This window comes from Dermacentor silvarum, chromosome 8 (genome assembly GCF_013339745.2).
Source record: "Dermacentor silvarum isolate Dsil-2018 chromosome 8, BIME_Dsil_1.4, whole genome shotgun sequence".
NCBI classification, from domain to species: domain Eukaryota; kingdom Metazoa; phylum Arthropoda; class Arachnida; order Ixodida; family Ixodidae; genus Dermacentor; species Dermacentor silvarum.
Window position 1 is genome coordinate 149,289,870 of NC_051161.1, and position 24,323 is coordinate 149,314,192.

Consider the following 24,323-nt stretch of genomic DNA (forward strand, 5'->3'; position numbering starts at 1 on the left):
CCAGAGACTGAACGAAATTTGGCCACATTATTACTGATTCTGGAAGCATATTCCAGTCCTGTATAGTTCTCGGAAAATAACTGTTTTGGAATGCTTTAGTTCTGGCAAAAATTGGTTGCAATAAATGAACTCTAGTGTGTCTTGTTTGCCTTGTTGTTACAGGGCGAAGGTATGGAAGATCAGTTAACTTCGTGTAACCAGTCATTATATTATGAATAAACTTTATGCGATGGAATTTCCTTCTAGAATGTAAGGAAACAATTTAGTTTTTCATTATTATTTCACTTCATTATATACAGGGTATTTAATATTAGCTGCACCAAATTTTTATAAATTGCCTGTGGCAGATAGCACAATTGCAATCCTTGATCTAAACTACTCGATGAGGCGTCCACTACTTCCACGAGAAATCAAAACGTCAAATTGAAGAATTAACATGATTACGAAAATTTACTTTTTAATTAATTATTTTACGGGACATCTTTCAATCTTCGAATTATAACCGCTGAGTTCGCAAGGCGTGTGCTCTTGGAACGAATTCTCAGGACTGGACCAGTTTCGAGAATTAATTTTCAAAGTGTCCGACGAAATGCATGGGCGTTCCAGTTAATTTTCGCAGGAAAACGCTGTTTTATGCAATCAAGCACAAAGTTTACTGGAACGCGCATGCATTTCGTAAACTACCACCAAATGTATCTCGCCCCATTAGTTCCTTCAATTCACTAGGCAAGTGGAACGTACCGAATAACCCGCCGCGGTGGCTAAGTGGCTATGGCGTCGCACTGCTAAGCGCGAGGTCGCGGGTTTAAATCCCGGCCGCGGCGGCCGCATTTAGTGCATTGGGGGCACGTTATAGATCCCCTGGTGTCGAAAATTATTCTGGAGTCCCCCCTACGGCGTGCCTCATAATCAAATCGTGGTTGTGGCTCGTAAAAAATCGCGATTCAATTTAATTCATACCGAATGAAATGAGTAACATTTCAAAGTTCTTTTAGCATAAACTATGACAGCAGCGTAACGTACGGCAGAACTGATGCAAAAAAAAAAGGCCTACACAGCAAGTACGCAGACATTGTAAAGTAAGGTACATAGCATCCACATTGGGACCGTTGGGTTGGTGCTAACTCAAGGGGCAGCAATAACAGTGTTCTGGTAAAACATCACCGTATGGACTGATTTTGTGTCTCATATAAATTGTCATCCTACTACATTTTCTCTGCCTCAGTATTATTTCGGAAAGCGCAATGACATCGAAGTTGTCTTGAAGTTGACAATTTCTATACCAGAATAATTTCAAAGGACCACTGCACAATCTTTGATAATAAAAAACGGAAGCAATTGCGAACTCCTCTTTAGGTGTTTCTGGTCCATTACTCCGAAGTCTGTGTTCCATTACTCCCAAGTCCTGACGCCAGCAAGATAGGGGCGTCACCTGAACAAAAACTGAGGATTGCTCCAAACACGAGGGACAGCAGTTCCGATCCATCTGAGAACAAGATGCATATGGCTGTCGTGCGCAGTCAGTTTATTGCACTGCGTGTGCGCCTGCGTCGGCGTGTAGTCAACAAGCGCAACAATGGTAACCTGTAGTTAATGGTGTTCTCGAACAAGAGCGCCAGCGTGGCGTTCTTTACAGCAATGCAGTGTCAACATGTCCTCATTTGTCTCGCGTATTTTCATTGCCTTCTTACGTACCATATTCAGGGGCTCACATTCGGCTTCACTACGGTAACAGGATGCTTTACATAATCTGTAACTGCGAAACTATTAGGGCGACTAGAACAGCGCGAGAACGTTGTATTCATGTTTTCCAAGTGTTGTCGGGGGCCGCAAACACGTACCGAATGTAAACTTCAGGATAATGGTGGCACTCGTAGAGCACTGCACGGGCCGATTTTTTCAGCCCGGGGCCGGCCCGGGCCTGTTTTTACGTTGGGCTGCCCGCCCGAGCCCGACCAAAAGTTTTATGGCGTGACCCGCGCCCGGAAATAATCTACGTTAGACGCCCGGCCCGGCCCGGCCCGCCACCCCATTACCTTAGGCCCGAGCCCGGCCCGGCCCGGCTCAAAACCGGCCCGAACCCGGCCCGAGACCGAAAAAGACCACCCAGCGGCATTACAAAAATAAAATAAAGAATATAATGAAAGGAATTTATTTTTAAGGCATAAATACATGCCGTATGCAAATATGAACACCATTTGAGCGGTCTGAACGCAAATACCAGCGTGCTAACTAGTACGAATGACCCGGCCGAGCAGTATCGCCAGCAGTTTCCAACGGCGAGACCTTGATGCGGTCCAATCCACTTCTATCGCAGCGTCGCCACAGTATTTTCTACGTCAGGCGCCTCACTCCAGAGCATGCGCCACCCCAGCCACTAGTCCCACTCAACCGAATTCTATTACGCTATAGCCAAAGCGCAGCCACGACCGGTCGTGAGCGCAGCGCATGGATGGAGTCAATGGAGAAAGAAAGCTTCTCGGTCCTCCATGGTGCAGCGTAATGCGCTGCGGCTAGGCGACCGGTTGAGAACATGCGTGTAATCATGGATGGACTCAGTGCCATACTTCAGCTGCGTAGACGAATTATCTCATCTAACCAGTAATCGTTTTACCAATTCGCTTTTAAAGAATCAGCAAGTCGCGAACGCGCTGACACCGCGCTGAAAGCATTAATTACATTGATATAGGTAAGGAATACAATGACCTCGTTTGGGTTGAGGTGACTTCTGTCTTTCTGGACCTTTACATTATTTCCAAACAGCGCAAAATACGACGGAAGAAGAAAAGGGAAGTACACAGGAGTGTAGCACTGCTAGCTTCCAGCTGCGCCGGCGCAACAGCTTTTTCAGAGTTGAGACGCGTGAGGATAAGTCGCTGCACGTTACGTGCACACCACCAGAAAGTGCGAGCCCGGCCCGGGCCCGCGTCAAAATACACGAGCCCGGCCCGGACCCGGGTCAAAAAGCACATTCCGTGTCCGAGCCCGGCCCGAGCCCGTGAAAAAACTGTCCTACCCGGCCCGACCCGGCCCACGGGCCGGGCCGGGCCCGGGCTTTCAGGTAAGCCCGAGCCACTGCAGTGCTCTAGGCATTCGTTAAGCATTGCGCGAGCAGTGATTAAAGTGTGTGGGCTAATTATGGGCGAGAAAATTTTCGTAAAGACACATTGACTGCCCGTTGAAAGCCGTAGAAAGTTTTTCCACTGTCCTGGAAGAACCAAATATAGCAGCAACTTCATATATGGCGCAAACTTGGGGCATATTATGTTACCTGAAAACAGCAGAAATGGCTCATTATTTCAGAATTGGATATCGTTACCAACCAGTGTTGTCGGAGAGCTCAAGGGGACAGTGGAACTCAATGGGCATTGGTATGCAGGATTTATGCGTGCAAAGATTGAACTGGGCAGCTTATTCGCAGCATTTGTAGAAATGTTTTATCAAATCACGTGCAAGCATTATTCGATTAAACCTAATAAAATAAATTATGGAGCTGCACGTGCCAAAACCACCATTTGGTTATGAGGCACGCCGCATTGGGTGACTTTGGATTAATTTTGACCACCTGGGTTTCTTCGACGTGCACCTAAACCTTAGGATATACCAGCTTTCTTGCACTTAAACAGAAGCACAACGCTATAACCCCTTGTATACCGCGGTGTGTAATTAGAAGCGCAAGAATTGTCTCGAATAACCTGGAAGACTTGAATGCGCCACATCATTCACATATGGAGGAATTATGGGAATTGTCGGTGAAGCGCTGGCGGTGTATCAAGGGCATCAGGAGGAGGAATAAACTTTATTTGCAGAAATGAGCAGCCGGTAAAATCGTCCGAGGTGGGCGGCGTCCTATACTCCAGGATGCCGTGGATCTAAGTCGATAGCTGGGCCCTGCTCACCAGGCGATGCTGGTCTACAGGGCTCGGGCTTGTCAGCTGGGCCTCCCCCTGCTCGACAGTTGGTCCGGCGATGGGTGGTGTCGACGGGTTTTGTCGACATTCCCACACCATGTGGCAGAGGGTATTGGGCGCAGAGCAGAAAGCGCATTTGTGAGTATAGCTCGTAGGATGCATGGCGTGTAGCAGGGTGCCGGGCAGGAATGTGCCGGCCTGTAGTTTGCGGAACATCACCACCTCTTCTCTTGTCAGCTTGGGATGCAGGGATTAAACATCAGTTTAAATATAATGGGGTTTTACGTGCCAAAACCACGATTTAATTATGAGGCACGCCGTAGTGGGGGAGGCCGGGAAATTTGGACCACCCGAGGTTCTTGAACGTGCACCTAAATCAATCTAAGTACACGGCTGTTTTCGCATTTCGCCTCCATCGAAATGCGGCCACCGTGGCCGGGATTTGATCCCGCGACCTCGTGCTTAGCAGCCCAACACCATAGCCACTACACAACCACGGCGTGTGACATCAGTGAAGCACTGGCTTTACAAAAAGTTACTTATTGGTCTAAAGCGTTATACGCTCGTTATAAGACGTTTCTTCAAGTTTCTTGGGAATCGAATGTGGCACAGATTTCACATTTCGTGGAAACGAGGGGCACGTTCGCAGTAATTTGGTTGGCCAAAGATAAACCTTGCTTGGTGATAACTAGACTATGGTTTCAAGCGTATTATTTTCATGGGTAATACGAATTGCCTAGACGGTTTTTCTATGATTTTTGGTGAACAGAATGTGTTAAATAGTTTACTATAGCTTTAAATAACTTGCTTGGTGATAACTAGACTATGGTTTCAAGCGTATTATTTTCATGGGTAATACAAATTGCCTAGACGGTTTTTCTATGGTTTTTGGTGAACAGAATGTGTTAAATAGTTTACTATACCTTTAAATAAGGGCAGATTATGAGTGCAGTTTAGGGAAAGGTAAATATAGCTTTATCGGCGGTTTTTGCAGCAAATTTCCAACGCAACCGCTTCATAGTAATAAACTACAAGTCTGTTTTGCGAACAGTGCAAAAACGTTAGCTCCCCTTTCCATAAGAACTATAACTGGCTTGGCTGAAAATAGGGCTGCGAATACGCAAGAAATGCGTATGTGTCTATGTGTATTTTGTGTGTCTATGTGCGTATGTGTCTATGTGTGTACACCAGTCTATGTGTATTTTTTCCTCTAACGCAACGGAAAAATTGTTTCCTGCAATAACAAGTGCAACGGATACTTTGCAAGTTTAAGTACCTTCATCCTACTACCTTCAACTCCGAAATTGTAATCATAGACGAACCACATTTATTTCGTGTTGAAATTCACACTGGCAATTATAGAAAAAAGAAAGCCAACCACATTTTTATGTGACTCCCGTACTTGCGATGGAGCACTGTTAGGCTAACCAATTTATTGATTCCTGAACTTCCTTGTAGCTCGGACAATTCTACTGGGAAATCAAGGCCGCTTTATGAAGCCCACGAGAGGTGAGCAACTTAAGCTTCCACAAGAAGGAAGTATTGAGCTTTGGGCGTGCATGATTGCTCGGACGGCTGATAAGAATAAAATGGTAGTTGCTTACCGTTACCGTGTGCGACATGCGGTACACACAAGTGTACATGCGCACCCTTTGGTGCTTATCTTGCCCTCAAACAATAATAGTTATACGGTGCGTGAAATTTCTCTCTTTAATTCTGCGCAAGTGGTACTTTCAAGACAGAAACGTCCTGGGCGTACAAGCCGCACATGGCGCTCCTGACTTGGAAGTAGCAATTGCACAGTGCCCAAGAATGAAAATGCGAGCATCGGTAATTATGGCATTATTATTTGCAGACAATATAAGCATCGAAGAGTGCAAAATCTTTTAGTGATACAGATACGTGCTATTAGACGGTTTTAGAATAGCGTTCGCAGACAAACCTATCTGCATTACGTACGTAAAGAAACAGCGTGGTCCTCACTGCGCATGCTCCGAACGCTATTGGGTTTCTTTGGTTTACGTGTGCTAGTGATAACGTACATTATTTGGCGACGTTAACGTTCGTAACGTTCCCGCACGCTAACAAATAGCGTTGTCGAACATGGCGGCACCCATGGCTCCCACTTCTCGTGATGGCTACGCTCTCATTCTCGTTGATCGCTACTTAATATTAAATGAGCTTGCGCTTCCTCTGAATTCACCTGAAACGTTGGCTATGAGATCATAGCGCGCCCGACTTCTGAGGTCGTTCGGGGATAGTCGGCGTCCGTAGACCTAGCCAGACGCGTCCGCATAGCAACAACAGGATGGTTGCTAAGGGATTGCTTTGGCTTGGATTCGTTTGGTACAAGGCATCAGACGAGACACCGTCTTCTAACGACTTCCTTAAATTTTCGTCCCCGTTCGTTAAACTAAGTCTTGAAGGGGCATGCCCCATAACATCCCACATAAAGGTGCTTGCGTTTAACGTACGTAAGGCGACAAACGCTATTCTAAAATGGTCTATTAACTAACGAAACTAAAGGTAGCTTTGATGTCAGTAATAAATGCGGTTGTGTAGATAACGCAACATAAACCACAGTAATAAAATATGATACCGTCATAGGCAACGTGCAGTTACATAATGGTAAAAATTCAGAAGGCGTTAGACCTTACTGCTACTGCGTAGAGAGTAATGGCAAAGGGAGCAGTGTAATTGTAGCTTAGCGTCGCCTGGAGGGCAACTAGCTCTTAGTATGTGTATTTTATTTACCCTTTTCATGTTTGTGTTTACATACATGTATGTATTACAGCAAATGCAGAAAATGATTGAGGACCTAATCGAGAAAGTGTAAGAATTGGAGATGCAGAAAATGATTGAGGACCTAATCGAGAAAGTGTAAGAATTGGGTTAAAGATGAATATGCAGAAGACAAAGATAATGTTCAATAGCCTGGCAAGGGAACAAGAATTCATGATCGCCAGTCAGCCTCTAGAGTCTGTAAAGGAGTACGTTTATCTAGGTCAATTACTCACAGGGGACCCTGATCACGAGAAAGAAATTCACAGAAGAATAAAATTGGGCTGGAGTGCATACGGCAGGCATTGCCAAATCCTGACTGGGAGCTTACCACTGTCATTGAAAAGAAAAGTGTACAATCATTGCATTCTACCGGTGCTAACATATGGGGCAGAAACTTGTAGGTTAACAAAGAAGCTCGAGAACAAGTTAAGGACCGCACAAAGAGCGATGGAACGAAAAATCTTAGGAGTAACGTTAAGAGAGAGGAAAAGAGCGGTGTTGATCAGACAACAAACGGGGATAGCCGATATTCTAGTTGACATTAAGCGAAAGAAATGGAGCTGGGCAGGCCATGTAATGCGTAGGATGGATAACCGGTGGACCATTAGGGTTACAGAATGGGTACAAAGAGAAGGGAAGCGCAGTCGAGGACGGCAGAAAACTAGGTGGGGTGATGAACTTAGGGAATTTGCAGGCGCAAGTTGGAATCAGCTAGCGCAAGACAGGAGTAATTGGTGATCACAGGGAGAGGCCTTCGTCCTGCAGTGGACAGAAATATAGGTTGATGATGATGATGATGTCTAAACAACTGTAAATGTGTTATACCTGCGATGTCTGTGTTGGAACAAATGAATATACATTTCAAAAGTTATTTTTTCATATTTTTTTATTCTGTATAAGCATGTATTAGCATATTTGCTACAGCTGTTTTATAGAACAGTATTTGTTTCTCGCAAACCTGACTCTTGCCAGAGTACCGATTGAGTACGGGTGTGCGAGGTATTTCTCTCACATCCCCATATCAATAGAACAAGAAAAAGAAGTGAACTGAAATAAACTGCACATATATTTATATAAACTACAAAAATATTGTTTGCTTGTTTTTTTTTCGATAGAAACCGCAGCGCCTAACCGGGCAAAGCTACACCTTAGTGATGGCTCCAGTATTTTTCTGCACGCAACACACATTACCGTCAGTGAACAAGCTAATAGAACCCTCAGCATGTGCAGAGTGAACACAGCTAGCCTTCCGTACCACGCGATTGTATTATGTTGACAGTCTTGTATGAGTCGCTGAAACAGTTATAGGTGTTCTTTAGACATGTCGTGCATACCAGATAGGCTAGCAGTGGTTTATGAGGTGAGTCACGAAGCTCGTCCCCGCGGCGCGACAGGTGAAAAAGGTGGAGCGGCGGGTTCGGTGTGGCACCGACAAGGCGTACAGATGACCCCAGCACGCAGCCGATCAACGGAGAGATTTGTGGCGTGATGTCAGTATGTAAGTACATGCCAAGTACTAGGGCACTATGGTGGCTGCTGGTGTGTTTAGGGCGCTAACTCTCCCTTCTTGCACCAGAAGTACGAGCACACATGGTATGGTGGAACACTATTGAGACATTTGTAGGAGCAGATTGCGTCGGCTGAAGCTGACTTCGAGAGTACTTTTCTAATTGTGCGCACATATGTATGCCCTCGGGTAGCTGTGTGCCCGTTTTTCTTTCCTCACTATCATTGCTCTAATATGGTCACGTGTACAAAAGCAACTGCTGCTATCAGACTCCACCGTGAGCAGCTCCGTATAAAACGTCATCTACGAATGCAACACGGAAAAGTGGCTGTTTTGCTTAGCGTCCAAACCAGACAACTGTCATTGATTGTGGTAGTCGACGGCCGCACTTAGAAAACAACAATTTGATGCAAACTTTTTTTACTAAACATTCTAGGTGCGCCTTTTTTAAATATTTATTTAAACAATTCTACGCGACACGCGCCCACCGATGTGAACACGCAAAATGATCTGAAGTAATTAAGGGCTAGTTATGCTGATAATCGATTAAACCATTGTGCATTCGTTTGATCGAATAGTTCGCGTGCTAGTTCACGTCTGTTGTAGAGAAGCCTAAATGATACGAAGGGCCGTGTTGCTTGTTTGAAGCAATCAACTATTGAGCGTGCTCCAACTCTGACCAGATCTAAGAAATGTGCTCGCTATTTACGTGTACTTCCAGTCAGCATTAGTGAACGCCTAAACTTAGACAAGCCAGCAACTATAGGTAACATCGGCGGTGCGAACTGCTGTCTTTTTCTGCCTTCGTCATCCATCAGACAGCAAGAAACTCATTTTGAAGTATTCATTTCGGACGCAAGGGGCAGTAAGGACTGTTGTACAGTAACCGAAAAATGCTTTACACATGGCTTTTATACGTTGGCAGTCATAATCTTCACTTTTTCGTGTATTATCGTGCTTGTTTCCATATAATTTTGTTCACTTATACGCCTTTTAAAAATTTATTTGCAGGAATATCCTACAAAACGAGGACGTAGCCCCACCCACCGCCGATGGCGACTTCCATCTGGAGTACAGCAAGCGACAGAGATGCGAACGCCTGTGCCAATAAAGATTACCTGCTAAACGCAGCATTGCAATGTGTCTTGCCATCTTGTGATTCATGGCCTTCATTCTATCACATATTTATTATGCTGGTAAAGGCTGAAGTGCATGGCTTAATTACGGACTAAATAAAAATTGATATACCCTTGTTTCTTCGTAGTTATAGGCGCTTTACGAATTCGTAAAAAGTTCACCCAGAATCTTGACTGAATTCGGGGCACGTTATGGGTGAATTGCGGGCAACGTTTAAGGCGTATGGGTGAGTTACGTCATTTACAGCAGTAATACTTCTACATGCGCTCCAAAGCGTTATGCGCGTGTTTTACGAATCATGTAGGATGTTTGTCCCCCTGTGCTGGACGAACTTAGCATGGCACCGACTGTGGTCTCGTAAAAATTAAGCACAAGCAAACACGATCTTCATACGTCAGCAATTCAAATACATCAGGCATCACTTTGCATCCCACGGTTATAATTATTACATCTGCGTCACTAAAACAAACGTCGCACGTTCTCCGTTTTCGGTGGCTGCATCCATCGAAGGGCGATGATGGATTTTCCCTACTTGACATCAATTCTACAATATTGCTTCGTCCTTGCACCGTTGCGGATGGCTGCACTGTTCGCTATTCCTTTTATGGTCATCACAGCGATGAACGGCCGCGGCGCAGACCTCGCAGGCTTCACGCTTCAACAGAGGTTAGTATTCATCAGTGACGGGTCGCCAACGTTTCTTTCTTACGTATGTAATAGCACCAGCCTATATCTTACATTTGACGGCGTTTCCTTTCTGGAGCCCGTTGGGACACAAATCCAGGGACAGACGAAAATAGCTAAGTCGAAACTTTTGTGCAGTTAAAATAGTTTCGGCGTACGGCTTTCCTTCTGAGCATTTGTAGACTGTCCGTCATTGCAAATATTTCTTGACATCGGCTGTTGTAACGCTGCTCACTCTAAAATACACCATTGCTGCTTCAGTGCTGCGCCACGCCGACTAAGTATCTCACCAAGCTTATACCGACATCGTGGACTGACAACAGACAGACAGACAAATAACTTTAATAAAGGTCCTGAGAAGCTCCGTTGCCCCCTCTCAGGGAGGCGACGAAGCCGCAGGCCGCACCCACGTCGGGACGGGGAGAGCGAGCTCCAGCGCCGCATCGTGGGCTCTCTGGACAGCCATAATTGCCGCGACTGGTGGGAGCTCCGAATAGCAGAGCTCCACTCCTCTGCAGTGCATCGGCGCGGGCCCCTCTGTAACGAGGGGCATCCCCAGAGCATGTGTTCTAAAGTACTACGTTGTCCGCAGCTAGGGCAGTCTGGGCTAAAGCAGTCTGGATTGATGCAGTGAAATAAATTCAGGTTGGGATATGATCCCGTCAGAAGCATGGACTGACAACCAGACCGAAAGCTTTCGTGCTGTGCGTAGCTGTGCAGAACATAAATAGAGAAACAGCAATACCTTCCGAACCTTTTTGTCAGGTTCGCAAATTCCATACATAAACTTGAAGGACGTTTCGTGAATCTCCGCACCCAAAAAAACACTCTTCAGAATCTGGCGAAGTGCACGGAACCTTCAGCCACGTCCACACCAATGACAGCCTTTCCCCGTTTGACAATGCATGGACACTGACACAACGTTATACTTAGATCTGTTATGAAATGCAAACTCAGAACTGCAGAAACTAAGAGACATCAGCACTTCCTGTACCAAAAGCGCTTGTGCGTGTATTACTTTCACGTATACTCGTGACCCTTGCGATGACCAATGCAAGCCGTAGCTGTTATGCCTGAAACTGAAATCCTCCTTTTTCTAGAGGCAGACGCCTGAGTCACAAACATGCACAATAAAGTCTGCACAAGAGGATGGGGTAAGGGAAGAAAATGTTAGAAAACAAGAGCAGATTAAAAAAAAAAAAAAAAAGGAACGCGTCAGTTCGCTCATTCCATAGTTTCTCTAAGCAAAACTCTTCTGCGCTGTTGTGCCTGCTGGTACTTCGGGACAAAGGCTGCGCAACTGCGAGCCAGTGTTGCCAGGTCCGACGAGGCAGCGTAGTCAAAAGCTAGAGAAATTGTAGCCCAAATGTAGCCAACCAGAAAAAAAGTGCGAAATATTTCGTAGCCAAATATAGCCACTTTTTGCAGTTTTATTTGTGTATACATTTTTACATTCGACTACGGCAATCCTTTCTTGCACAAATCGTCGTAACAAAATGTCCCTGCCACCGTGACATCGGCCCTTGACATCAAAAACCGTGACACCATGCTTGCACAGAACACTTTTTGGTTGGTCCCGGAAGCTCTTAAGTTCCATCGAACCGCTGCAGATGGCGAAATCGGTGCTTTTATTTTATATGAAATAGTACTAAGTTATTATTTTTAGTTATTTACAGTAATATAAACTACGAACTCTGCTTTTTAGCTGTCGTGAACGCAAAATATTGTTCAGCATCATCGATCTTACACGTCATCTCTGCCTACGGCGTAGAAGTTCAGCTGTCCAGCGATCTGCGACATGCTCACGGCTTCTTTCTTTATGAGCTAAAACAAGTCTTTCACGCTATGATATCTCGCTTTATTTGTCTCATCGTCCTATACTGATTCCCGTTTTTTTTCGTTTTTTTTTTATTAGCGTGGCCCGGATTAGCTGGGACACACACTACTTATATAGCGTCCATTTACATCAACCTGGCCGCCATCATAGGTCTCTAGCACGCCAAGAACATGCGGTCAGAAAAGGGACAGGCCACAGATGCCACTCACTGACTGAATCGGTGTAAGCGAAGATTTAAAATATTACTGCGCAAAACGGCACACCCGGGTAAGAAGCGCGCAGTCGTTTTCGGCGACGAGCACGTCCCGACTTCGCTCGAAATGGTAAAAGCCGCGACGGCGCACATAGAGCAAACGTAAACAACAAATTGATAACAGTGGTAATGCTGTGAAAACCGGTTACTGTCAAAAACAAACCATGTTGATAAAAGAAATTATAAAGTAAAATAAAATAAAATAAATAAAGTAAAATAAAATCTACCATTTTATGAAAAGAAGAGTAATTTATACTTTCGTGTTTTCGCGTTTAATTACAATTTAGAACTTATTCTATTAGCAGCATGCAACTTGTTGCGCTTAGTTTTCAGTAACCAACTTTACTTAACTTCACCCCGCCAAGTCAATCCGTGTTAGGCCTAGGAGCCATGCAATCGAAAATTGAATTCGGAATTAGCGGCGTCTAATGAATCAATCTTATTACACATGTTAGTTGAGAGAAAGCGATAACCGCAATCACTTCTTCTAGCTTACGAACTTCACGCGTTACCACGAATCGAGCCCAGTTTTGTGCTAGGTTAGAGCCAAGGAGGTTTAATTTGTGAGGTTTAATTTACGTGCCAAAACCACGATATGATTGGGAGGCATGACGCAGTGGGGGACTCCGGATTAATTTTATCCACCTCGGGTTCTTTAGCGTACACCTAAATCTAAGTACACGGGTGTTCCTGCATTTGGCCTTGAACGAAATGCGGCCGCCGTAGCCGGGAATCAAACCCGCGTCCTCCAGCCAGCAGCCCGACACCTCACAAGCTAAGCTAACACGGTGGGTGAAATTCATGTGACGTGGTGCACTGATGCCATCGTGGCAAACATGCATGTTTCGATATTAGCAGATTGAGTATCTGCATCCGTGACGTTACGGTCAAACCATCTAGAAGTAAAAGCACCAGGACCCACCTTTGGCTCAGGGTCTTGCTGTCATTCTTTTTTATACGTTCTCACATACATACGTGGCCCACTTCCCCATGTTTGGATTCTCCTCTCTGAGGAGGATCCGATCTTACGTCCAACCTATCGAAGGGAATCTCGAATGTAAGCACGAAGAAAAATTCGTCTAGCAGGAAAAGGAAAATGGAAGTAAAGCTTTGCGCCAGAAACGCGGAGTAGTAGGTCAAAAGCTGTGCCCGGCGCGATACTTCATCCGGAAGACATGGCCATGAACACACTGGAGTGTGTCATCCACCCGTGATTCCCTTCTTTCATGTCGGTGCCACGATCGCCCGACGGCCCCGACCCTATGTTATTGCTCTCCCTTCCTGAGCACAGGCATGTTAGTATAGTGTATTGTGAAAAACCCACTACTCACAGGTTCATCCCGATGCCCGGGAATCGGGTGCGTAACGGTCAAGCGAGGTTTTATGTTTAAGTGCGTCAAATATCAAAGCCACCGGCTCAGACAACGGCGCAGAGAGGGAAGGGAAGGCGGGGTGGGGGGGAAGGGGGGGGGGGGTCATTTCGCGCACGCACAGACGCTCAGCCAGGTAAAACATAGCCTTGGAGATTTGCTTCTACCCGATCAGAGCCACCTCTGGAGCGTGGATGAGGGTGCCACTTATAGCCCAAAAAAAAAAAAAAAAAGCCAAGTCGCAGATTTTCAGTAGCCCAAATATAGCCACATAGCCAACTCGTCCAAGTCGACGCCAAATTTTTTTTTCCCGTAGCCCAATTTGGCTCTAAATAGCCAAACCTGGCAACACTGCTGCGAGCGTGCCGCTATGGAATGCCATTCACGCTTCATTGTCTTCTCGGCGCCAAAGAGCTGGCGGCGAGACCAGCGTCACGTCAAGATAATTGACGAGTGATTATGTGTCGCGTGTTCCTTTGTTCAACGACCCGGAGCTGACGAACAGGACGAGTTCTGGGACCCCAAACTCTAAAGGGGTCATCGGCTAGGTGCAACCTACTAATTGTTGCAAATAGCCTACGCTGGCGACTTCGCGGGACCAGCGTCGACCCCGATTCCACAGCAAATTTCATTTTCATTGCATCGAGGGTGGATCGAAGAGGCGGAGTCCGGCGGGTGGTGCGAAACCATGGGTGAGATTTTGGAGGCTGTGCGACAATCCCAACTGGCTGAGAGAAGGACACTGAATTCCCTCGCGGTGCGAAAGAGGGAAATGAACTGGATAAAATGCAGAGATTGAGCGTTGTGACGGTGCTCGGACATGTAAAGACTTTCAAATACTGGAGGCACCAATAATCATAAAGCCATTCTTGTAAACCATCATTATGTAAATTTGTAGATAAAGCTTGATTTTCTCATTGCTCGGACGTCACTTTGGGCCTCTTTTTCTCCCAGCACCTGGCACAGCACCTGCCATGGGATCTTCGCTGCCGCTCGCAGCCCCGACTGCACAAAAGTGCTCAAAATTACAATACGCCGCCGCAATCTGGGACTCTCATCACAAAACTCTAATTATGTCTCTTGAATTAATTCAAGATAACGCTACTCGTTTCATTATATCTAATTACCAACGCGCATCAAATATAACAGCATTGAAACGCAGTCTATCGTTAGCGAAAATATTACTGCACCATCAGTTGTGCCTTTTTTCCGAAGTCTACCACCATTCGTTACTACGTATCAAACTTTCCATGTCTCCGACTCATCCCTCATTTCGGACTGATTATCAACAGAACGTTTCATGCACTTTATGAAACACAAACACTTTGTCTTATTCCTTCATGCGACACACGTCTGCCGCCGTCGACATAATGTATCTATTTTTATCACACTTTTTTTTTGGTGTTCTTTATCTACGCACCTTCACTGTGATAATAATGTGGGAGCATTTAATGCAGCCAATTATTGCAAATCGCATTTTTGCCTACTTCAGTCGTTTGGAGCCTATCTATTTATTTTGCTATCTGTCTAACTTTCTTTATGATGGGCCGCTATTATAGCATAGCATACCATGCACTGGCGCGGACGTGCACGACTTGTAATTTATACTGTCGCTTCATTTCGGCAAATCCAGACAATATGAGGACAAGCGCATTAGAAGCACCAGCGGCGGCTATTTCATTCGTGTCAACATTTTTCTTTAAATCCCCGCTGAGAACACCATGCACAGACACAATATATTTAAATATATACACAGGACAAAGTTTATTATATTTTTTAATAGAGAACGAGGTAGTCAATTAAGTGGATAGCCTATGTCTAGATAATGAATATGTTGATGTATGTTCACCTCACTTCAAATTACGTTGCCGTGCTTTTTTGACCCTGAAAAAAACCTGCAGACTTCAGTGACTCCTTCGCAGAATCGCTATCACAGCGACAGATGTCCATGGTGCTCTTCCACCCCGACACTAGAACACATCACTTACCAATGCACGCAACGTCCGGCAGACGCCATCTCGCCGCTACTTCACGATACACTTAACAATTGGTCGTGGGAGGCGCGACTCTCCGAACTGGACTTGGGAAGCCAATTGGCGACCCTCGACCAGGCCCGGGGCGCCGCAATAGCCAGTGGGGCCCTGGAAGAGGGGCTCCACCCACAGTAACCAAGCACGATCTTTATTTAAATAAAGTTGTTTCTCTCTCTCTCTCCTGACCTTCGTCAAAAACGTGCGAGGGGCCGAATGGCGCAACCTGCATGAGAACCTCGGCAGCGACCACTACATACTGGCGGTGACGATCCTCATCAGGGTGGCACCACCGAGAGAATTTAAGGTCACCGACTGGGACGCCTTCCGCAAAATAAGGAAGGAAGACACAAACGAATACGCAGACCCAGACAACCTCTTTCGAAGGCTCAAAGAGCACGTTAGCACCGCGACGAGGGTCGTCCAAACCGATCTGAACGTGGAAAGGATGGACGCGAGATTGGCACACCTATTAGAGGCAAAGAATTCCATCACGGCCAGGTGGAAAACGCAAAGACTTAATCGCAGACTGCGAAAGAAAATAGCTGCACTAAGCAGGGAAATCGAAGCGCACTCGATCGAGCTTTCCAAGCAACAGTGGAACGAGGTGTGTGCGTCGGTAGAGGGACAAATGCGAGCCGGAGGCAAACGGAACCTCCTGAAGAAACTGTTAGACGACAGGCAATCCAAAGGTAATCAAAGGTTGGCAATCGATAGGATTTTACACAAGGAAAAGGAGCAGGGCAAAACTGAGAGTGAGATCCTAAAGGAGCTGGCGGAGACGTATTTGCCACTGAGCCCGTCGGGCGACGGCGACTATCCACAATACGCTGGCGCAGAGGTCGAAGAACTCGACGCGCCATTCACGGAATCAGAAATTTGGGATGCCTTACAAGGCCTCAATGGACGCTCGGCGACGGGCCCGGATGGGGCCTCGAACAAACTGTTGAGAAACCTAGACGGAAAGTCGGTCGAGAACCTCACTGAAGAAATTAACAGAGCGTGGGAAACGGGACGAGTACCCGAGGTCTGGAAAGAGGCCTCGGTCATACTAATACCGAAACCCGGTAGACCACTTGCACCGGAGAACATGCGGCCGATATCGCTAACCTCGTGCGTGGGCAAAACAGCGGAACATGCCATACATAACCGAGTATCGCGGTACATAGAGAGAGAGGGCCTCTTCCCACACAACATGGTGGGCTTCAGACCGGGCCTTTCCACACAGGACGTAATGCTACTACTCAAGAAGCATATAATCGATGGCATGACCAGAGACACCAGGGGCATACTGGCCCTGGACCTAACGAAAGCGTTCGACACGGTCAAACACAGATTTCTACTGAAAACGATCTCGGTGATGGGGCTCGGCCGGAAATTTCACTCTTACATAAGCTCCTTCCTCCGAGACAGGAAGGCCACGATCAAAATAGGACAGGCCACGTCCGATTGGTACACGCTGGGTGCGAAGGGCACCCCACAAGGGGCGGTGCTCTCCCCACTATTATTCAATCTAGCAATGAAAGGGCTCTCGGACCGGCTGACAAGATTGACCAATGTCAATCACGCCCTGTACGCAGACGACATTACGGTGTGGTGCACGGGAGGGTCTGACGCAGATGTCGAGCGGGCTCTCCAAGAGGCGCTGGACACAACGGAAGAGTACCTGATGGAAACGGGACTCCGCCTGTCACCCAGCAAATCGGAACTGTTGTTGTACAGGCCCTCAAAACAGGGCATGAGGAATTTGACGCCGATCGATCAAATCCCTATCAAATTACATACGACCGACGGCCAGCTGATCCCCAGAGTGGACACTATAAGAATCCTGGGGCTGCTAATTGAGGCTAAAGGCGGTAACACGCAAACCGTCATGAAACTCACGTCCAAAACACAGAACATGCTCCGGCTGATCCTCAGGGTGACCAACCGCAGTGGAGGGCTCAGCGAGAGCAGTCTCATCAGACTTTACCACGCCTCCCTCATGAGTCACGTAAATTACGTAGCCTCGGCGCTAAAATGGACCAAGAGAGACGCGGCCAAGATGGAGACACTGATGCGCAAGTGCATCAAAAGGGTGCTGGGTCTTCCGATTACTACAAGCACAGAGTGGCTAGATCGGTTAGGGGTCCACAACTCGCTAGCAGAAATCATCGAAGCACAGACCAAGGCACAGGTCGTGCGGCTGTCAACCACCAGGGCCGGCAGACGCATCCTAGAAGAAGCAGGCATAAATGCAGAGGCAGAGTGCAACGCACGCAAGGTCGCGCTCAGCGCGTCGGTCAGGGGCACTTTCAAGATTGAACCGCTTCCGAGAAACGCCCACCCGCAATTCAACGAGGGGCGCCGAAAGGCGAGGGCCCGAGCACTGCTGAAATCGACCGCCAACTGCCCTGGACTGGCGGCATTTGTAGACGCGTCCCAGTATGGGCGCAGCGACCAGTACGCGGCCGTCTCGATACGCTGGGATGGGACGATCATTAACGTGGCATCGGTCAAGGGGGTAACGTCCGAAGTGGCCGAACAGGTGGCAATAGCCATGGCAATGAGGGACCCCGAACGTCCTTACGTGTACACAGATTCGCGATCGGCGGCCAGAGCATTCGCATCGGGCTCCATATCGCGGGAAGCGGCGGCCGTCCTCGGCAACGAGGGAGCCGCGGGTCATCACATCGTGAAATGGTTTCCGGCCCACATGGGGGCCGACGTGCACCCCGACTTTCCCAACGCCAACGAGCTGACGCACGACCGCGCGCGAGGACTCACGCACCGCGGCGATCGTGGCGAGCGAAGTGGCGGGGAGGGAGGGAAGCACCGAGACCCGCTGTTCACCTTCAACGAAATAACAACGCACTATCAGCTGTCGAGGAGGGCCTTCCCGCTCCCCCACGCTAAACTCAATAGACCACAGTCATCGATATTCAGAATGCTTCAGACAGGGTCGTTCCCCTCGAGAGGCAGACTGAGCCTTTATTCACCAGAGGTAGAGCCGCAATGTCCGGATTGTGGCGAATCATACTGCTCGCTAGCACACATGCTCTGGCAATGCTCCGCGTTAAGCGGCACCAGGTTCCGTAAAGAAGAAGACTGGGAGGACGCCCTGCGCAGCGACGACCACCAGACCCAGCTCGGGGCTGTCCAGAGGGCTCACGAAAGGGCGGAGGCTCACGGGCTTTCCGTCCCAACGTGGGTGCGGCCCGCGACCCCTGCCAACCACTAAACAAAGAGTGGGTGGGGAGGGGTTCCTCAGGACTCATTAAAGTTATTTCCTCCTCCTACTCCTCTCTCTCTCTATATCAACGGCGTGTTAAAAGCACGTGAGTGATGAGTGTCTCAATATTTATTCTCTTTCCAGTAGGCACTGCTAACGACTGACGACAAAAAAGAAAAAAAAAGCTCTTCTAATTATTTACAACATTTACGCATTAGGGATGGAAACATCGCCTCTTGTATGCAGAGGCCATAATAATACGGGGTGTTTCAGCAAACACTTTCAAAAAATTGTTAAGGGTTGCCTGTAGCAGATAGCACAATTCTAGTTGATGAGCTGGTCTACTCGAAGAGGCGGACAGTACTTGCGCAAAAAATTGAAATACATAATTGACTAATTAACAAAAATTCACAAAAATTCACAAAATAAACAAAAATTAGGTTTTAACATATTAACTTGTGGCCCATGTTCCAATTTACAAATTCTAGCCGTGGAGTTTGCAAAGCGGATACACTAGGAACTAATTCGCAGTATGGCACCAGTATTGAGATAATAATTGCCGAACATTGAAGAGAAATGCATTGACGTTCCCGTTACTTTTGTTCTTACCCGCCGTGGTTGCTTAGAGGCTATGGCGTTGGACTGCTAAGCATGAGGTCACCGGATCAAATCACGGCCGCGGCGGCGGCACTTCGATGGGTCGAAATGCTATAACACCCGTATACTTAGATTTAGGTGCGCTTTTAAGAACTCCAAGTGGTCTAAATGATTCCAGGGTTCTCCACTACGGCGTGCCTCATAAGCAGATAGTGGTTTTGGCGCGTAAAACTTTATAATTCAAATATCTATTCATACTTTTGTGCGTCGATGCATAAAACGACGTTTTGTTAAGAAAGTGACTGGCACGCCAATGCATTTCCGCAAGGTTAGAAAATTCATATCTTGACACTAGTTCCAAGTGGATCCGAACTCCATGGCTCAAATTGGTAAATTCCAACATGGGCCATAAGGTAATTAGCTAAAAACTCAATTGGTTAATTTTGAAAGGACCGTCAAAATTGCGACCGAAATGTGCGGCCCTTACACTAGTATATACGTTAGTTATAGTGGCCATATAAATTGTAGTAAACATTCACCTAAAATTAAAATAGCAAGCATAGTGTAATGCACGGACTATGTAAACTTGTAAATACCTCACTGGATGACCTCGAGCACACGCTTTCACAATGCAAGCACAATGAAAAACGCCGGCAGCGGAGGCGAACGGTTCGTACAGCCGCGCGATTTACCATAACTCCGAAAATTGGATTCATCACCATTATCTGCCTATTTTTTGTCCACTACCGACGGCATCTGTCAGTCATCTGCAATGACCTCTGTTTCGTAACTCTGCAACACTTGGGGCGCGGAAAGACAGCCCAGTCTGGAAGACAGCGCGCATGAAGTTAGCAGCCATCCCTGCTCGCCCTTCATCATTGCACCCACCAACCATTAACAACAATTAGATATGACACGCGTGCCGCATAAGCGTCAGCCGCGCATAGTCATTGACAGCTACGGCAGGGCTAGAGGAGAATAAGCGTGCTCTCCTTCCCATTCGCGTTTGATTACGTGACATACAACTACCCCGAATATCCTTTTCGGCTCACTGTTACGTCCTGTTTCCCTCACCCAGTGTATGGGTCGCTCATTCATATGACTTTTGGATTTTATACGGAACATCACTGCGACGACAACAGTGAAAATTTTCAAGGAGTGTCGATATAATTGCTGTCGCCATGAAGCGAGAAATAGAAAATGGTTAGCAAATGGTATATATATATATATACATATACAGTAGAACCCCGCTGTTACGTTCCCGGGTGCTGCGTTTTCCCGGCTGTTACGTCGTTTTCGGCCGGTCCCGGCACAGCTCCCATAGAACCCAATGCATTGGTAACCCCGCTGTTACGTCGCAACTGTGGGACCGTTCCCGCATCATACGTTGCGAACTGCCACACCGCGCCGGCCCGAGCGGCCATTTTGACTTTTCATGTCGCTTGGCTTGGTTGCTTGACGATGGCATTGGCCGCCCAAAGTGCTGGGGGCGACATTTATTACGTATTTTCGGTTTCCGCCAGCAAAAGAATGGCCTTTGATATCCGCTTTTGCTATCTAAAGATGATGTCTATGACGCGTTGCGGCCCTAAAATTGGTTTTGGCTCATAGATGTTCCGTATAAAGTCCAAGGGCAATAACGCAGTCGCCGCGCGCCGTATGCTTTCTTTCGCGCGCGAGACGCGGTCGTCGGCTCCCCTCGCACGCTTTCACTCGCACATATACAGCATACGGCGCCTCGCACGCTTTCACTCGCACATGCAGCATACGTCGCCGCGCGCCGTATGCTGTATGTGCGAGTGAAAGCGTGCGAGGGGAGCCGACGACCGCGTCTCGCGCGCGAAAGAAAAGCAGAGAGGAAGCGCGCCTCCTTCCGTTGCGCTCGAGGCACCAGCGAGGGAGCGAGCGAGGGGGGGGGGGGGGGGTAGCGGGCAGCGTTGTGCTCTGGCATCATACTGCGCGGCGGCGCGCGCGCGGTCCCGCGGGCCCTATCTTGAAAGCGATCTGCGTGGGGGTAGATTCTACGCAGTGTATGTGCGTCGGCGGCTCGTGGCTTTGTGCGTGCTGCGTGTTCTCGGCGCTCAGTTAGGGTTGAAGCGATAGACAACAGCATGAAGGTCACTTCGCTCGCTTCTGCAGCGGCGCTTAACTGCGCGTGTCCGCGCTCATCGAGTGTGATGTGTTCATGTTTGCCTGTGGGCGCTGACACTATGTTTGTTAATTAGTTAATAACCGAATGTTTACAAGTTTATACAGACGATAAAACTACTATTCTTACTTTGTATAGCTCACCGCAATCGATACTTCGGCTGTCGGGCGAAACTACTTTTTGTCGCACGTAAGAATTAAAATAATATTGTGTGCAGTTCAACACTACTCCCATTTCTCAATTTTTCCTTTTTCCTGGCTCTTGCGTTTCCCGGCTCTTACGTTTTTTTACGGTCCCGTGAAAAACGTAACAGCGGGGTTCTACTGTATATATATATATATATATATATATATATATATATATATATATATATATATATATACATGGGTAGGTTGTGGAAAGCTGGTCGGGCCCCAGCCCCCCCCCCCCGAAAAAATGAAAGCTTTCAGCCTATGGTGCCATGTTTCATTCGGTTTATTTTTCCTCTTTATATTATGTAACCCACTCCCCTCTGCAATGACTTGGTGCTTGATGGTATGCTAAATAAATAAATAAATATTCAAAAATTGCATGCCAGTAATAAAAGCTAGGGCAGCAACGAAGCTTGATCGCTTTTTTTGCAATTTTCTTCTTGCAGTCTCAATGTGCCACCTGGAAGAGAAAAAAGGCACAGGCATGCGCGGCACACACAGCACAGTCACAGCGTAAACTGGTGGAGCGGCTCAAGAGTAGCTCCAATTTGGGCAACAGGGACAACAGGGTCTTCGCGGCAGTCTGTTCGTCTCATTTTGACGAGAACGATCTGAACTGTCCGCCCGGCGTCGACGGCGAGCTGCGGTTTGTAATGCTCTCTGCACGGCAGTCTGCTGAGCCCGATGAAGCCTTACAACTACAACTTACATGTCGGGCACGCTGCATTTGCAGGCACCTTAACTAGATGGCGCCACCATACTAACGAGGCTGGGGATTGCGTTTTTCTTATGGCGCGCCTCGTTTGAATCACATATCGTCGTCTGCACCTGCGCACGCTGCGTTTGCAGGCGCCTTACCTAGATGGCGCTACCACACTGGCGGAGGCTAAAGTCCCTTGATGTAGGAAAGTACCGCCACTCTTTGTACTTTGCCGCCGGCGCGCGTCCTCCTCGCCTCCTCCTCGCCCCTTGCGAGTCCCCTCCGCGACAGACGGCCTTGGGCGCGTTTTCCTGCACGATGATTGGTCTCCCTGCCGTTGCGCTTGGAAACGAGCGGAGCTTGCGTTTTGCTTGTGTTTTGCTTTTTCGTTCGCGCCATTTTGCGCCTCAGCTCGGCTGGCTCGGCGTATAGAGGACGTCGCGCGCTAACATTGCACGCTGTTTCGAGCACTGTCTGCTGGCGCTATGCCGTGCTGCTGCGCATATAACTGCAGCAAGAAGCGTGATGATGGCTATGCAGTTTTTACGATACCGCAAGGAAAGCGCAAGAAGCAGTGGCTGCACAACATTGGCCGGAAGAACTTTGTCCCGACAAGAAACAGTGTTGTTTGCGAGGTAAGGCGCCTTTCTTATTGCTCGTATCAAAGCATCCCCCAATGCTGCATTTCTTCAATTCTTCCGGCCTGCTCAATCGCGTTTTTGCAGCGGCAATTTGTACATTGCATAAAAATGGGGTTCTTCTCAGAATGCTGAATATTCTGCTGGGACTCCACCACCTCGCACGTCGTCAACTCTTATTCAATCGGAAATGCAGCACTATAGATTCTGCTTTCCATTGAAGAGATATACCCGAAGATACAGCCTCTCGATCGCACTTTTCGTGATTGTTAGGATCCGTTGCCTGTTTTACTGAAAATCGAAATAGCAGCTTGTAGAGGAGCTATTTACAGCTTACTTCGATGTGTGTGTCAGCCACAAATACAATCAATGCAGGGCCCCCCAAAAATAGTGGCAAGTATACCCGTGGTATTGCAGGTGATGAGCGCCAGCTAGTCCACATTTTAAGGCGAGACCCTTAGTTGGATACGTTTCAAGGTGAGCGTTTGAGGTATAGAAAGTAACGTGACCTAATGAAGGCCAGACGCGAGTCAAATCATGTCCAGCCGTGTATAATAAATTATTAATGATTAGCAAAGTAAATTCATGACCTATTAACGATTGTATTAAGGTGTTTAAAGTTGATTCAGGTGGATGAAGGTTAAATAAGAAGGGCTAGGGTCGATTAAGGAGGATTAAGCTGTATTAGGGTGGTTTAGGGTGTATCAAGATATAATAAGGAGGATTAGGGTGGATTAACGTCGATTAACGTGCATGAAGGAAGATTAAGATGGATTAAAGTCGATTTAAAGTATATTAAGGAGGATTAGGGTGGTTTAAGGTTGAATAGTGTGGATTAAGGACGATTAGGGTGCATTGAGGTGGATTAAGTTCTATCAAGGTGTATTAAGGAGGGTTAGAGTGAGTTAAGGTCGAATAAGGTGCGTGAAGGTGGATTAGTGTGGAGTGAGGTGAATTACAGTAGATTTTACAAGACTCGCATTCGAGTCTCTTAGGCGATAGCTAAGGACACCTGGTGATCTTTTTCAGTTCTTGAATTTGCTTTGAACTGGGCTGCCATGCATGCGTGAGTGGGTGACGATTATTATGTGGTTGTCTCACGGATACAGGCAATGTGCTGGAGGTGTTCACATGAACGCGCACCCTTCCTGTTGATATCGACTTCTAGGTGGAGGCCGGGAATTTTTGCTTTAATAGCGAAAGCGTTAAATCACCTTTTTTCGGTTTTTCTTCTGTGGGTAAACCTTTTCCATCCATGTAACTCGAGCCGATGTCATTGTATCAATGCGCTTTGATTACGAAGTTGAGCAATAAATAATGATTA